General features: G+C 43.4%; 1 long non-coding RNA gene across 1 annotated transcript in view; it reads left to right on the top strand.

Annotated features, from left to right (window-relative positions):
* The window catches only part of LOC138302136 (uncharacterized), a 195,815-nt gene that overhangs the window by 156,177 nt on the left and 26,274 nt on the right, over positions 1-13,364 (top strand). The window contains exon 2 of the long non-coding RNA XR_011205301.1: positions 1,258-1,310. This is a non-coding gene — a long non-coding RNA (uncharacterized lncRNA). The remainder of the gene's footprint in view (positions 1-1,257; positions 1,311-13,364) is intronic.

The raw sequence follows: 13,364 nt of genomic DNA, 5'->3' as shown, positions 1-13,364 counted from the left end.
TAAAGATTTTATATAAGGAAAAAACGGATAGTGAGGGGCTAGAGATACATGTGCAGAGAAGGAGAGTAAAGATAGAAGAACCATCAGCGTGTCCTGTCCTTCCTTCGCATGCACCTACAACATTATAGATGGCATCTTAATAACCGTTCAGGAGCCAAGGTTTCTAAGACAGAAATCCCTCAATTACTAGATATACACACAGGCCCATATTTGTACTTTTTGACGCACAACTGCGCCAACGCAGTTGTGCATCAAAAATTTTACGCCGGCTAACGCCATTACAACGCGCCATGCGGGCGCCTTATTTATGGAATGACGTTAGCCGGCGCTGAGGACTGGTGTGCGTCAAAAAAAATGACTCACACCAGGCAGCGCCGGCGTATGGGAAAATGGGGGTTGTGCGTCAAAAAATGGGGCAAGTCAGGTCTGAGGCAAAATTCAGGCCTCAAACCGGATTTGCGCCATTTTTTTTTACGCCCAACCTCCATTGACATGACTCCTGTCTTAGCAAAGACAGGGGTCATGCCCCCTTGCCCAATGGCCATGCCCAGGGGACTTATGTCGCCTGGGCATGGTCATTGGGCATAGTGGCATGTAGGGGGGCCCAAATCAGGCCCCCCCTATGCTACAAAAAAAAACGGAAAAAATTACTTACCCGAACTTACCTGTACTTCCCTGGGATGGGTCCCTCCATCCTTGGGTGTCCTCCTGGGGTGGGCAAGGGTGGCAGGGGGTGTCCATGGGGGCAGGGGAAGGCACCTCTGGGCTCCTTCCGAGCCCACAGGTCCCTTAACGCCTGCCCTGACCCAGGCATTAAAAAACGGCGCCCATCAGGCTGTGCGCCGTTTTTTAAGGCCCACCCCCTCCTGTGCGTCAAAATGACGTCAGAGTATAAATATGGGGCACAGGCCTTAAGGTCATTTTTTGGAAGGGAACGCCTACCTTGCATATAATTAACGCAAGGCTGGTTCCCCCTTCCAAAAAATGACGCACATGGTGGAATTTTGACACCCGCGGGGTCGGATGTCAAAGTATAAATATGGGGCAGGGTTTGCGCCGATTGTGCGACATTTTTGACGCACATTCGGCGCAAACAGAGTATAAATATGCCCCACAGTATCCACATTGTTCTATACATTCTCCTTTCCTCTCTTCAACAAAGGTTAATGAATTATCAAAATAGACATAGCACATCCCTGTGGAGTACTTGACGACACTAATATTGTTAGTCCAAAGTATATACTTGTATTGTTGCAGATATGCATCCACTGCAAGACCCAGGGCTGGACCAGAGAACGGGTCAAAAGAAGGTAAGAACAGTCTATTATTATTGGCAAGCATAATGATTCTTTACAGATATGTAATCCATTTTTAACCGACTGCTTTCTCTCAAATTCGAGGGAATCTGCATGCCCTTCTTGAATACATTTAAATTAACATTTCATTCCAGCAAGGTAGGTAGTTAGTGTTACACCAATTTTGCCTCTTTCGATCTTGCCACAAAAAAAACCATAAAAATGTATTTTAGTGCTGATGTGATCATTATTTTATACAGGAAGCCTAAACCACAGCCGAAATGCGGGCAAACTAAGGAAGAGAAATACCTTTCAACGTCCTGATTTAAAATGAGGTTGACCCGCAGAGTTCATTGTACAAAGCAGCGAATATCAAAGAAGACGGAATGGAAGTGGGGCCTTAGTAGGGAGTTTATAATATGAGATGAAAGAAAATGGCTGTGTTTGCATCCAAGTTGGGGCCCACATTTAATTTCCCACAACGCAGTTCTGCTTGTGAGCATTGAAGGGTCTGTTTGATCTTGGAACCCCGAGGGTTTAAAATATATTTATTTGATGTGTCTTTTCTCTTGCAAAAGTCATTGCCTTGCAGGAATGGGAAATCTCCTCGCAGTCTCTCAAAACATTATAGCAGAGCAAAAACAAACAAATCTTCCACATTTTGAAGTGTTGCAGCAAAGCTTCCATCATAACAATTCTGCTCCATTTTAAAGCAGAAGATAGCTTTGTAATGTAGCAACTAGTGTGCGACAAACCTTCGCGAATCTTCTCGCTCAACAGTGGGCTAATCTTGATATGCAGAAATTAGATATTCCGCTTTGATATTCGGATCCACGGCAGAGTTTTGGTGCATGTGACGAGAACAGATCTCGAGTTCAAATCACAATCCCAAAATAATACAGTGAACAATCTAATTTGGTGGAGTTTTATGATGGATATTGTGTAATATTTCTATAAACTGCAACCCATTATTTTAATGCACTTGAATGCAAGTTAAAGAAATAAAGAGCTTAAAAGACATCAGAGATCATTAGAGATATGGGTTTACACATTTTAGTGGAATGGACTTATCCGAAATTTGTCTGAGTAATTGCTGCCATGCAGGGAAGTAACGTAGACCTCTGCACTCCCTACGGTGCGGGGGTCAGGGGCCGCAACCCGTATGGGGGCTATCAATCCTTTTGTTCAGCGAAAGAGACAGCTGTGAAAGAAGGCAAACTCGGGGGCCCTTCATTTTACGTTGCGCCACAGCTTCCACATTCCAAATTGAAGACAGTCTCGAGAGAAATTAAGAGCTCGTACGTACAATTGTCACATTTGCATTGTGAACAATACCAGGGCTGACCTTAGTGCACGTGGTGCCCAGTGCGACAATCTTTTTTGGCGCCCCTCCTCCCACCCCCAGTGACCTCCTTCACGGACTCCCTCACTACCACACTGTGACATCTCTCCATAGCCCCACTGTAATATGTATTATATTTGTTTTATAGCCCTTCTCAAACCAGTGTAGGGTTTCCCAGCACTAAACATCGCACCCACACACATGATAGAGAGACAATGAGTCATGCATGTGTAAATCAGTCTATAGGAAATGTTACATAAAACAATAAAGATTACAAGGTGCAGGAATCCCATGACATCCATACTAGGAGGCAGAATATTTTAAGAGTGGCCTGAAGAAGCATAAATTCAGGATTTACAACTCACAATGGTTGATGTTGGCTTTACCAAAAAAAATGTATTTCTACTCAAACAAACCTTATTAGTGACATTAAGAAAATGAAAGGCGGGGGGAAACATAACAATCAAACCTATACCATGCAATTTGCATGCAGTTCATAGATCACTGTGCTACATTAGGATTGTAACTTATGAACTGCAGGTAACAAAAGGATCTCTGTGATAAAAACAGTAACCCAGCTGAGCTAACCACTGTATGGTGCATGTTCTTTGCTGCAAGCATATTAACCCTTTGTGCTACTTTATGACGAGGCAGAACTGCCACTAGACAAAACTCTGATCTTTCTCCATCAGTAACATTAATCAACAGCATTATCTTGCTATTTTTATTGTTGCCTTGAAAACTGCTGGACATTCAAGGAACTCTGCAGCAGGTGCTACAGCAAAATTCTTTTGAAACACTGCACCCCCACCCAGCTCAGCGTCAGGCGCAGCTACACCAGTTGCACCATACTAAAGCAAGCACTTAGCAATACTGCACATTTCAAACCACTTTTTGTCATTAAAGAAATGTTAGTATTGCTGTATTTCATGTAAAGAAGTACCTCACTAGTGAAGGAGTAAAATTAGGGGCAGAGAAAAATATAATATTTCTGTGTATAATAATGAAATGTAATCAAGCAAAATACAAATCTGTCATTTTGTGCAATATTTTAGTGTAATATGTGTCCTTGCATTCATTTTTGGTACTAGGATGTGTTTTAACAAGAACTGTGAACAACAACTGTTCATTTTCTTTTGTACTCAGAAAGGTGCCGTAAATTATTACCCCGCATTGTGTGTAATTATGTGAAGTGGCATAATAGTGTGATTTAAGGAGTTTCTTGTAACAAGCCTAACCCAGAAGTCTCATATTTATATGATGTAATTTATTTTTCATCCAAGCTTCAGTTAAACCAATTACAGCACCAGAACGATGTGCCCTTAGCACAAGCAAAAACCTGCTGCTAACACCAAACAAAGTATGGAACCTGGATTGACTGGAGTAAGGTCTTTTTTTATGCATCTTTAATCTACCTAGAGAGAAATGGAGAACTGAACATGGGTTGAGGGCCATAAATAGAATACCTGACAACGTGCGTTAAGGTAGGATATTCATGGGAAGTGATTACTATTGTGTGGTAATACTGAGCCTAATTCACAAAGGTAAACCTACACCTTCAAATAGGTTTACGATTGTTTGCTATTCACAAAGGGATTTAAGAGAAGTATCTTTACGAGTGAGTGCGGAGTCTCCACACATAAAAAGAACTAGTAAAGATATTACTCATATATCGCTTTGTGAATGACAAACAATCGTAAACTTACACAGAACTGTAAGTTTACGATTTGTGAATCAGGCCTACTGTGCTCTGAGAGGAGATGAGTATTTAAGTCATTTTTGAATTGTAGCTTTGTTTGTCCGCAACTTGGGTGTTTTGATGTAAAAGGTCTACCTTCTGGTTTTCTCTTCTTTGCATTTTTTCGTTTCCAAATAGTTGATGCCGTGCAGAAGGTGGTTATTTTCATGACAGAGGTGTTGTTTCGGTTGATTTTGTATGTGATGCAGCTTGTCTTGATGATGATGCAGGTTTGAAATGCAATCAAGCCTAGATTTTTCAAGGTTTTTACTTATGTATTTTATTTATTTATGGATTAGTAGCTAAGGCATTATGGGAAGAGATGCTGTGTGCAGCATTACATTTGGCTGTACACAGCTCAAATATAATAGGTTGTTGGATAAGATAAATAAGATGGCATTACTGGGGTCGATAAGTTCGTGGCAACATTTCATATATAACAAAATGTACCTTTATCTCACAGAGTTTGTGTTTTCATGGGCATGTGACTGAAATAGGGACATGAATACTAGGACAATGCAAGTTGAAGAATCGCACATTCTGATAAAGGATTTGTCAAATTTTCCTTCCTGTATGAGTTGATATGTTTATAGAGTAACCTAAAAAATGAATAGAGGAGATAGAATATCGGTCATGGGGAATAAAGTCCAGTGATAAGGTCGTAGCAAGTTAAAAGACAGGAACTGTGAGGTCACACATAGAGCGATGTGACTAGAAGATTATGGTTAGCTGATCAAATATTGAGAGGAGTGAGCATCTAACAAGACATTTAGGCCCTTATTTATACTTTTTGGTGCAAAACTGCACTAAAGCAGTTTTGCACCAAAAAGTTTAGCACCGGCTTGCACCATTTCTGTGCACCAGCTGGGCGCCATATTTATGGAATGGTGCAAGCCGGTGCAAAGGGTAGGCTAGAGTAAAAAAAATGAATTTAGTCGGGTGGGCGGGCGGTGTAGAAGAAGGGGGTTTAGCACCAAAAAATGACTTCAAGCAGGTTAGAGTAAAAGAAAATGACTCTAACCAGATTAGTGTCATTTTATGCTGCTAAACCTACCATGGCTCAAGAAAAGGCAGGAGTCATGCCCACCACCCCAATGGCCAGCACAGAGGACAAGGGTCCCCTGGGCATGGCCATTGCACCCTGTGCCATGTATGGAGGCCCATTATAGGGCCCCCTATGGCACTTTAAAAAATAAAATGCAATACTTACCTGTACTTATCTGTTCTTACCTTAGATGGGGTCCCCCATCCTCCGAAGTTCCTCTGGTGTGGTTGGGGGTGCCCCTGGGGCCTGGGGAGGACACCTGCAGGCTTATTCCATGGTATTCCACCATGGAAATAGGCCCACAGGTCCCCTAACGCCTGCCCTGACCCAGGAGTTAAAAAACGAGGCAAAGCAAGCTTTGCACCATTTTATGACCCCTTCTCCCTCCTCTGCTATAATTATGGCATTAAGGCCATAGAGTCATTTTTTGTACGGGAACGCCTACCTTGCATCTCATTAAGGCAAGGTAGGTTTCCACTTCCAAAAATGACTTTAACTCCACAATTTGGTGCTAGGCGGGTCTAGCACCAAAGTATAAATATGGAGTTAGTTTCCCCCCGAATTAGAGTAAAAAAAAATGATGCTAATTCAGTGCAAACAGAGTATAAATATGCCCCTTAGTTAGGTAGTTAAGGCATAGTGTGGTCCTATGGTCCTAGTATGGTTCCGGTTTTCAAGACTGCAACAAACTCCTTTTTCTGGTAGCTAGCCACCTAACCTGTTGACAATAGTATGGTGTAGGAGTATGTCCAGTAAGGTTATCACGAGTTCTGATGGAGATCTTTATTACATTATCCAGAGAGTGCAAAGGATGATGTGGCAGGCTCACTAAAACTGTTGCAGTAGGTCCTTCTTGCTGAAGACTAATGTGGAGATTAATGCTTTAGCAATATGGAAAGGGGACACTAGGACAGATTTTGCAGACGTTTGTAGGTTGATATCAAACAGAAGTAGCTTTGATTGTAATGAAGGGCTCCAGGCTTAGTGTGAAGCTGAATATTATGCCAAGACTTCTAGGTGATTGAAGTTAAGAGTGTTAGGGTAAATTTACGTGGTGCTTTAATTTTAGCAGGGAAGTTGATAATTTACACTTTAGAAAAGTTTACCCTAAGAATATGTATCACCAACCAGCAGTGGATTGCTATGAGGGATTCAGAAACAGCATCCTGAAGGGTAGGGATAAAAGAGGGGCAACTCTGAGTATCATCAACATAGAGAAGATACAAGATGTCAAAGGAGGACAAATGCCACTGGTAGATTTAATATAGAGAGATAAATGCAGAAGTGTAAGAACCAAATCCTGTGGAACACCAAATGTTGGTGGAATTGGTGATTGCAGTGATGAGCACTATGAGACAGGGAACGTTTCATGTGAAAGATAGGAGAAGAAACATTGAAGTGCTTCGTCAGTGATACCAATGGTGAGAAGGGTAGAGACTGGGGTGGAGAGATTAATGGGTACTGAAAGCATCTGGGAAGCATAAGAGTATGTGGTTAGATGATAAATTGTTATGGCAGTTGAATCAATAAAAGTAACAACATGAGAGCACATGATTGTAATGGGTAAAACAGATTTTCAGAGGTGGGAAATTAGTACAAATGGTTGAAGACAAGAGCTTCCAAGGCTTTAGAGAAGAAGGAAGTTTTTGACATGGGAATTAGTGGGATGGTCTAAACGGGTTTGCAGTGTTTTTAGTGTAAGTATTAACAAAGCTTACTCATAAAACGGGGGGCATGGCTGGCGACTGATGGAGCTACACGCATAACGCGGAGCTCCGAGCAGCGTCCACCGGGCCCGATATTATCCTGACACCAAATAGCCTTCAATCATCTACATAAACAGAGTCCCGCTAATCGGAATATCCAGAGCACGAACAAGAAGAATGCCTCACCCAAATAAGCACTGAAAAACAGAGAAAAACAGGAAAGAAAATCCTGATTGGCGAATCCAAGATGGCGGCCGCGAGTCCACGTTAAAAAGGAAAGATCCCACGATGAGCAGAGCAGCGTCAGACAACCCCCGGAGCCGTCGGTAAGTACAAGCCCCAATACACCCCCCTCCTCCACCACTTAATAGGAGAAGGGGCAAAACTAAAAAATTAGCAAAAGACCCCGCCGAGGGCTCGGGGAGGAAGCGAAGCGTAAGCAGGGAGCAAAGAGAGCGGCTGGGCCTGAGAGAGTCGGAAGAGGAGCAGAGAGGCTGAAACACAACGGCCCTCATTGATTCTGGGGATATGAGGGGTGGTGGAACACTGAAGACCCTGCCCCAGTGGGAGAAGCAGGAATACCTTACAGCAACTTAATACCGAGCACCCAGGGAAGTAGTGTGCATCTGAATAAAAGTAGCAAACCGCTCCAACACTAACAATGAGTACTCCCTGGGCTGAAATTAACAAAACGATCCTGCTGAGGGCTCGAGGAGGAAGCGAGGTGCAAGTAGGGAGCGAAGAGAGCGGCTGGATCTGAGAGAGTCGAAAGAGGAACTGAGAGACTGAAACACAGTGGCCCTCCTTGATTCCAGTGATATGAGGGGTGGTGGAGCACTGAAGACCTTCCCCAGTGGAAGAAGCAGGAATACCTTACAGCAGCTTAATACCCAGCATCCGGGGAAATAGTGTACAACTGAAAAAAAATAGCGATTTGATCCAACACTAACAAAGAGTGCTCCCTGGGCCGAAAGACAGAGCGCCCACTAGCTATCTCCGACCTACAGCCCTCACAATAACGATCTATAGCCGCACTTAGGGTGAACCCAGTACTTGGATACACAGACGCCCTAATCAAAACAAGTGGGCTCTCAGAACATTGCACAATGATTAAACCCAAGAAAAGAGAAGGACCTGAACGAGAGGACACTACGTTGGTAAAACCGTCATCTCAACCGGAAGCGGGATCGGCAAACACTGACTCTCCTTCCACAGAAACCACGCTAGACAAGATACTATTAGAGATAAAAGACTCCCAGGAAGCACTAGAACAAAAAATAGACTCCCTGACAACGGACCTCTCACTCTCAAGAGATGGCCATAGAAAATTGTCAGATAGGGTCGGTGCAAATGAGAGAGCACTGGAACAAATGATCCCGGATCAAAAATCCTACACCACTGACCTGAACAAACTAGCGACCAGAGTGAGACAGCTTGAAAACAGAGCCGAAGACGCCGAAAACCGCTCCCGAAGAAGTAACATTTGCATAATGGGTCTCCCTGAAAAATCAGAACTTGGAGCAAAATGCATTGAAGCGTTCCTTGAAGACTGGATAAAACTAATAATCCCACCAGAGGTGCTGTCCCCATTTTTTGCAGTCGAAAGAGAGCATAGAGTACCAACCAGACTCCCCCCACCAGGAGCAGGTCCAAGACCAGTAGTCGCCAAACTACTGCATTTTAAAGATAGAGACTACATCCTCTCACAGGCAACACTCAAAGGGGAAATCATGCTTGATAATCAACGAATAATGTTGTTCCGAGACTTCACCAAGGAAACACAGAAGCAAATAGCATCCTTTAGAGACGCCAAGAAACAGCTCCAAAACATAGGAATCCAATATGCCATGCTCTTCCCAGCTAAGTTAAGAGGGGCACACGGAGATAGAACTCACTTCTTCACATCACCCCAACTAGTGTGGGATTGGCTGGAAATGATGGAGCAGCCCACATCCACTCCACAAAAAAAGAGACAGATGACAACCAAAAAACAGAGAATGGTGCAAGCATCCGCAACCCAAAAGAACACCATTGAACCAGCTACCATCTAAAGAAAGACTGGAAGCGGGATCTAACATAGCTATAAAAAGTGGAGGAGACCTGACCATTACGAGATCACTGGAATCTCTATCGGACCACGACTCTAACTCAGGCCACACATCCATTTCCTCCCAAGGCACTTCAGTTAGCATGCCAAAAGTAACTCCAAAGTCATCAGAAGAACTTTTTTAAACTCTTAACCTCGAAACATCAATAACACGGGGGAAAACACAAAAATAAAGGATACCCAGATACCTACAAAGGAATGAACAAACTATGGGAGCCACATGGAACAGATGAAAACTCCAATTTAAGCACTACCAATGCCCGATGACTCCTTGCTTCAACGGACTGAATCATTCTCGGCGAGGAAACCTAAAGCTAAGAGTTATTAATCTAAACAAGAACTATGCTTGAAATGATTGAGCTATAATAGAATGTATATGGCCCGGAGGTCCAACCTGGAGACAGGTTTTGAGTCCCTGGTACACTGCCTTACCCAATAGTTACCAATCTTAGATCCAAAAGTTTGGAAGGGGATAGTTCTAAATACCGGTCCTGGGGTAGGGAGTGGGGGTGTTGGGGAAGTACACGTTTGAGTAATAGGGGAACTACATCCAACACCAATATGCTAATCACTCTGTACTGTATAGAAACAAGAAGAAAAAGGAACATGGGAGAGGATGAGAAGGGAGGACAGAATGCGCACAACTATTACCGTTTAGTATGGATTCCCCCCTGAAAGACAAAATTCTTACTTGGAATGTTAGAGGCCTGAACAATATGAGCAAAAGATATACAATTTATAACCAACTTAAAAGGAGAGGCGCCCATATAGCAATATTACAGGAAACCCACTTACTGGAACAAGAGGTCAGAGCCCTAGCAAAGCGCTGGCGAGGCCAGATATTCGCGACATCCTACTCAGCCTATGCCAGGGGAGTGCTGATTTGGATACGCCCGGGGGTCCCCTTCCAAAAAACCCAAGAGATACTAGATAAAGACGGCCGTTATGTCCTGATCACCGGGAGACTAGCGGTGAGAGATATTACAATAGAGGGAGTGTATGCCCCAAACCATGAACAGGGTTCCTTCCTAACTAGGCTCTCAAGGGAATTAGGCTCTAATTTTACCCAAGCCACCCTCATAGTGGGGACTTTAATTGCATTACGAACCCCAATCTGATTGGCAAACGCCAATGGGGATTTAGCGACTGCTGGAGACATGTCCACTCTATCACCTGAGATTACTCATTCCATTCTACCATTCATGACCTACATGTCAGATTAGACACAATCCTAGCCTCCCCCGAGTTACAAAGTGGGGTGTGCTCAGCAGAATATCTATGTCGTACCCTCTCTGATCATAACCCATTCATGATTTCATTGGCCTGGGGGAGGGAAAGAACCTGCATTCCAACCTGGAGACTAAGAGCGGAAATGCTGGAAGACGAAGCATTCAAATGCTCCATATCAGAATCCATTAAAGATTTTTTCAATCTCAATGCGGGAACAGCATCTAGCAGGGCAATAGAATGGGAGACTTTTAAGACCGTAATCTGAGGGAAATGTATAGCAGACAATGTCGGAGCGAGGAGATCACTGGAACAAGATATCCAAAAATTTGAGAGAACCCTTAGAGAACTAGAGCGCCAGAGACCCGAACACCCAGAAGTTGCCTCTGACATCATGTCTACTAAGAGGAAAGTAGCGGAAGCCACAGAAATACTATGCAAATTTGACTATAAGAAATATCTAGATAGACAACACACAGAGGGAGCTAAAGCGAGCTCGCTCTAAGCTTGGATGGCATCACCCCCGAGACAGTAATCAATAATAATGGAGATAGAAGACATAGATGGGAGTCATTTATTTGAACAAAAGTCAATTAATCAAAGATTTGCAAACTATAATTCACAGCTCTACACCCCCCCCCGGAGTTACTAACCCCCTCTCAAGTGAAATCCCTAGAAGATATTGACCTCCCACAGCTAGAGGAGAGAGAGACACTAACCTTAACTGAACCTATTTCGATACCCGAGATTAGAACTGCAATACAAAACATGGCCAGAGGGAAAGTACCTGGGGCAGATGGGCTCCTGTTAGAGTTCTACAGTGTATTCCTCGAAAGAACTTGCCCCACTCTTATGTAACCTATATATAGAAGCCAAAGAAAAGAAAGCCCTCTCTCTAACTACCAATGAGGCGATTATGATCCCTCTACTAAAACCCAATAAACCAATGAGGGATGTACGCTCATTCCGCCCTCTCTCCATGTTAAACCTAGACTATAAAATACTTAGAAAAATATTAGCCTCCTGATTGCTGCCCCTTATCACACAACTAATCCATAGAGACCAAGCTGGATTCATACCACAGCTCAGCACCGCGCAGAATATACGGAGACTAGTATCAGTTATCCAATGGAGATCACCATCCCTACAACGGGCTGCAATAATTTCAGTAGACATAGAGAAAGCATTCGATAGCCTACGATGGGACTACCTTGAAAAAGTAATGCTGAAATTGGGCCTTGGACCTGAATTTGTGAAATGGATGCAATTGCTTTACACGAAACCTACTGCACAGGTACGTACGGGCAAAACAATCTCAGACTCCTGTATAATTGGCGGAGGCACCAGACAAGGCTACCCACTGTCCCCATTACTCTTCGCCATTGCAGTGGAACCACTGGCAAGAATGGCCAGATCAGGGTCACACTTTGGGGGACTTCCAGTGGGAGCACAGAGACACCATATTGCATTATATGCAGACAATATGCTAATTTTCGTTGGAGACAAAGAAAGAAATCATCAATCTTCCCATTAGCGGATGGAGTCCAAACGATGACCAACACCAGGGGCCTCCCCTGAACTCCCACCACATACCGATGTCTCGGCATCAATATATATCACAAACCCTCAGACCTATTAGATGGAAACATATACACTGCAATCAGGAAACTTAAAACTGATATACAGTTCTGGAAGACACTACCCCCGGCAGTTATGGGAAGAGTAGCAATATGAAAAATGATAGTACTTCCAAGATTTCTATGTTTTTTCTCCACCATTCCCCTACTCATAACCAAAGCAGTATTTAATGACTTGAACTCTATCACGTCTAACTTTATATGGGGACCAGGCAGACATAGGCTAGCTCTGAATACACTCAAGAGACCTACTTTGGAGGGAGGACTTGCAGCTCCTGATATGGAAACCTACTACTGGGCAGGCCAACTACAATGGTTGGCAAGATTCCTAAACGAGGATGCAACAATTTTGGAGTTACAGAATAGTACTAAGTCCTTATCCCATACACTGTTGGGAGTACTAATATCCCCGGGAGGGAAAAAAATATCACTGTCCCCAGACTGGCAGGCAGTTAAATTCTCCTCGGAAAGAGCAGTCAGACGCTCACACTCACTCACCCCATATGCACCTGACATCCCAATAACGAGCCTAGTAAGCCTGATAGGAATTCAAGCTTTAACCGGTTTAAATAAATTAATCAGACATAATATCACCACACTGGGAGACTTATGTTATAAAGGGCAACTCAAGACCTTCGCTGAATTACACGCGCAGTTCGATATCCCACCAGGAGCTTTCATAATATATTCTGCAATAACTAGAGCTATCCAGAGAACTTGGAAACTGGGAACACAAGAACCACCTATACATGAGAGTTGTAGAGTTATTTGTACCCGAGGAGGAGATAGAGGTTTGGTATCTATACTTTACAAAACACTACACAAAGACACTCTTACCCAACTAGATAGCCTTAGACTAAAATGGCAAACTGAACTAGAGATCACGATAGAAGCACAACAGTGGGATAGAATTACCACACATATATACCCAGTATCAAGAAATGCTCGATTTAAACAAATAAATACTTACATTTACCATAGAGCCTATCTCACCCCCCGTAGACTTGCAAAAACGTTCACTTCCAATGGAAGTGACTGCCCCAGATGCATGGAACCAGAAGCAGGCCTGGAGCACATGCTCTGGAACTGCCAGCAGGTAGTTCCATACCGGATAGAAGTATTTAAAACCTTGGAAACGATAACGGAGCACAGACTGCGGCCTTCCCGATGTCAGCTCTGTTGGGGGACTTTTCCCGCCCAGCTAACAAAAAAACTACTAATAAATTTATTGATTTAGCACTACTACTAGCTAAAAGAGAAATAACGA

Source organism: Pleurodeles waltl, chromosome 6 (assembly GCF_031143425.1).
Source record: "Pleurodeles waltl isolate 20211129_DDA chromosome 6, aPleWal1.hap1.20221129, whole genome shotgun sequence".
Lineage (NCBI taxonomy): Eukaryota > Metazoa > Chordata > Amphibia > Caudata > Salamandridae > Pleurodeles > Pleurodeles waltl.
This window is presented reverse-complemented; position numbering and strand designations above follow the sequence as displayed.